At 41.6% G+C, this 4,578-nt stretch overlaps 1 pseudogene; it reads left to right on the forward strand.

Moving 5' to 3' along the window:
* The first annotated feature begins 607 nt into the window (after window positions 1–607).
* Window positions 608–2,687, forward strand: LOC136489444 (zinc finger BED domain-containing protein RICESLEEPER 2-like; annotated as a pseudogene).
* Window positions 2,688–4,578: the final 1,891 nt, after the last annotated feature.

Consider the following 4,578-nt stretch of genomic DNA (forward strand, 5'->3'; position numbering starts at 1 on the left):
TCCTTTTTCCTCTAGATCTTCCTCTGTCAATTGCCAAACTGCTACTAACCTGCTGACTGCTGTGCTCTAGGCCCTCAGCCGCGGCCATGGAGGGCAAGAATAGTGCATCGCCGTGTCCTCCAAGTTTGGAGTCAAGGAGTAAGCTTTGTGGACGACAAACTAGCACTCGGTCTTCATTGAATCCCACTCTGTCCATGGACGTGGTGGTATGTTATCTAGTTTCCATATACTAGTTCGTACAGTACAGACTTGAAAGTTGAATTTGCTTGATTCATTGATTGGTCCATAGTTATAGGAATCATTGCTATCTAGATTATTTAATTATTGCTATCCAGATAATGAATTTATCCCCAAAAATGAAGAATGTCATACTTTATTTTTAATGAAATAGCAATGATTCAGCTATACATTAATACATGTATGTTTCTTTGTGCAGCCATTGGAGAAAGTTTTAGAAGATGAGGAGGACGATGATAACAGCTTCGACCATAGGGATGATATGTCTAAAAGCCTACCTACAGTTGATGGTGGAAGTGGAAGCCAGAGGGGTGATGAGGTTGATGATGGCACATCAAAGGCTAAGAAGGCAAAGACAGGAGGGAAAAAAGCTGGTGTTACATTGTCTCCCAAGTGCAAGATAGCAAGAGGCAAAAGGGCTAATTGCTGGAAACATTTTAAGGTTGTCAATGTCCCATCCAAGAAGGAGAGGGGTGTCATGGAGACAAAGGCAAAGTGTAAGTTCTACTATAGGAGTTATGTGTACCATCCAGGTGGTGCTACAACAACTCTGAACCGGCACCTGGCTAATTGCACACAATATCAGAACAAGTTGGCAAAGGCTAAAGCTCAAGGTACACTAAACTTTGGTCTAGATGATGGCAATTCTGTTGTTGTTAATCCTACTAAATATATCATGAGCACACTAGAGAATTGATTGCCAAGATGATAATTGCTCATGAGTATTCATTTAGGATGGTAGAGCATAAATGGTTTAATATCTTGATGAAATGGATGAATGGTAACTATGAATTTATTGGTAGGAAGTCTATAAAAAATGAATGCATGAGGGTTTATGAATCTAAAAAAACCAACTCAAGAGGAGTCTGAAAGAGGCAGAATCAATAAGTTTAACCACTGATTTATGGACACCTAATCAAAACCGTCAGTACATGTGTTTGGTGGCACATTATATAGATGAGAATTGGGTTTTGCAATGCCATGTCTTGAACTTTATCGAGGTGGATCCTCCCTACACTGGTATTGTCATAGCTCAGGCTATTTTTTGAGTGTATGGTAGAATGGAAAATAGAAGACAAGGTCACAACAATAACTCTTGATAATGCTACAAACAATGATACGGATGTTACAAATTTGAAGGCAAAGCTTCTTGCTAGAAAGAATTTAGTATTTGATCCTAATTACTTTCATATTCGTTGTGCTACTCACATAGTCAATTTGGTTGTTAATGATGGCCTCCATCCAATAGATAATTTGATAACTTGCTTGAGGAACACAGTGAAATACTTTAAGAGGTCTCCATCTCGCATGTATAAGTTTGTGGAAGTATGCAATAATTATTCTGTCAAAGTAGGAAGAGGTTTAGCTTTGGATGTTAAAACAAGGTGGAATTCAACTTTTAAAATGCTAGATACATGCATTGCCTATAAGGATGCATTTGGTTATTATGAAGACATAGACACCAGCTATGTTTGGAAACCTTCAGATTCAGATTGGGTATTGTTTGGAAAAATTAGGCCAATATTAGGAACAATGGCAGATGCCACCACTGCATTTTCTGGGTCACTCTATCCAACTGCCAATTGTTTCTATCCTTACATAGTGAAAGTTAAGAGAGCATTGATAGGAGCACAGCAATCTAGAGATACATATTTGATGAGTATGGCTGCTGCTATGTTGGAGAAATTTGATAAATATTGGGAGGAGAAGAACAATGTTATGGTTATTGCTACAATTCTTGACCCTAGGTTCAAGATGAGGTACATTAAATGGTGTTTTGCACAGATTTTTGACCCAGTTTGGTGTGAAATTGAGATTAATGACATCAACCAAGAGTTGGAAAGGCTCTATAACAAGTATGAGATATTAAATCAGCAAAAGATGGGTGACAATGGCACGAACAGGCAATCAACCTTAGCTTCACTTGATACAACCAGCTTAATGGCTTCTATTGCAAGTGATTTCCAGTCATTTTTGCAATCTAGTGTTATAGAAAGTTCAAAATCTGAGCTGCTGATTTATCTAGATGAACCAAATGAGCCCATAGATAACAAACATTTCAACTTACTTAGATATTGGAATGTGAACTGTCATAGATTTCCAGTTGTGTCTAGCTTGGCAAAGAGGTTCTTGGCTATTCCAGTGAGCAGTGTATCATCAGAGTGCACCTTCAGTAATGCAGGTTGAGTTCTTGATGACTATAGAAGCTCTTTAAAGCTGGCCACAGTTTAGGCATTAGTGTGTGCATCTAGCTGGATAAGGGGCACTTATGATGACAACAATCATCCTCTCATGGTATGGATTCATATATATAAGTATATACCTTGTTCTCTCTATTCAACTTTGTTTGTCTTGTGACATGCTAATATTTTTTCTATTTTTAGGTTGGAGATGATGAAGATGATGTCGAATCTATTGAATTCCCAAAATGCATGGTGTCCAGCAATTAGTGTCTAGTGGGGTACATGTGCGCAGTTTGTGCATTCTTTTTTTTTTTCTTATTGCTTATCATCTTGTTAACACAGTGTTGTTTGTTGTACTGTTATTGACCTATAGGAAAGGGGGAAGGTCTGAACGAGGGACATTTTGCCATGGAGAAGTCTTAACTGACCATGCCTTTTGTGTGTTTGCATGGAAATACAGAATGATGGAACTTCAACAATGTGTCATTCTGCTATGTTAACTTATGTTATGTACTTATGTTTATGCACCCTTCCTATCTAGCTGATGTCGTACTTTGCAATTTGCATGGATGAATATGTGATGAGACATGGACGATGGACCTAATTTGTACTCTATTGCATGTGTATGCATATGATGCTTGCTGCTAGCATGTATGATGGATAAATATGTGGTGTATCATGTATGACTCATTGAAATGTATGGTAGTCTTCATTTTACATTTTTTGTCCCTGGCTCATGAGCCAAACGAGCTAGCTCAAGCTTTTTCTCGAGCCATGTCGAGCTAGTTTTTTAGCTCATTAGGTATAACGAGCCGAGCTGAGCCAGCTTGTTATCCTACCGAGCCAGGCCGAGCTGAGCCGAACCAAGCTGAGCCAGCTCGATGTCTAGCTTTATGTATATCCTTGACGCATGTTGGCCATTTCATGTTGGTGATGGCGGAGACCTTGTCGGGGTTGGGTTCGATGCCACGTGCGCTGATGATGTAGCCCAAAAGTATATCGGATGGAACTCCAAAGATGCACTTTGAAGGGTTCAGCTTCCATCGGTACCTTTTTAGGTTGGCGAACGTTTCTTCGAGGTTGGTGATAAGATTGTCGGCAGTCTTAGACTTGATGACCACATCATCGATGTAAGCTTTGATGTTGCGGCTGATCTATTGATCAAGGCACATCTAGATGGCCCTTTGATAGGTCGCCCCAACATTCTTGAGTCCAAATGACATGGTGGTGTAGCAGTACGTACCAAAAGGCGTGATGAATGATGTCTTGATCTGGTCTTCTTCCTTGAGGGAGATATGGTGATAACCGGAGTAATAGTCGAGGAAGGAGAGCAGTTCACAGCCGGTGGTGGAGTCTACAACCTCGTCTATCTGAGGTAGACCAAAGGGGTCTTTAGGGTAGTGTTTGTTAAGATCAGCGTAATCAACACATATTCTCCATTCTTTATTCTTTTTTGAGCAAGAACAGGGTTTGCTAGCCACTCAGGGTGATACACTTCTTTTATGAATCTGGCAGCTAGGAGCCATTTTATTTCTACCCTAATAGCCTCCTTCTTGCCTAGCGTGAATCGATGGAATTTCTACTTGATCGGTTTGGCAGTCGGCGAGACATTCAAGGAGTGCTTGATCTTTCCCCATAGTACCCCCAGCATGTCTGCAGGTTTCCAAGCAAACACATCGGTGTTGGCACATAGGAAGGAGACGAGCGCACTTTCCTATTTGGGGTTGAGGTGAGCCCTAATATTCACGGTCTTGGAGGGGTCGTCAAGGCCGAGGCCGACCTCCTTGGTTTCCTTGGACTTGGTAGAGGCGCGAGGAGGCTCCAGCGATGGGATCTCTAGGTCATCGGGGGACACCGTGTTGGTATCGGTGACCACACTAGCCATCTCAATGGAGAGGTCAGTGGATTCGGTGAGGGTGAGACTCTCTGTCTTGTAGGCATAGGCATTGGAGAGGTTGGCCCATAAGGCCAGAACTCCTACAGGCGAAGGCATCTTCAGCACCAGATAAGTGTAGTGTGGTACAGCCATGAACTTGGCTAGAGCAAGCTGACCAAGTATGGCGTGGTAGGCAGTGTTGAAGTCGGCGACGTAGAAGTTGATGTGCTAGACGCGGTAGCTGCTTGCCATACCGAACTATACTAGTTGGATGCCCTACCA

This window comes from Miscanthus floridulus, chromosome 1, assembly GCF_019320115.1.
Source record: "Miscanthus floridulus cultivar M001 chromosome 1, ASM1932011v1, whole genome shotgun sequence".
Classification (NCBI taxonomy): Eukaryota; Viridiplantae; Streptophyta; class Magnoliopsida; order Poales; family Poaceae; genus Miscanthus; species Miscanthus floridulus.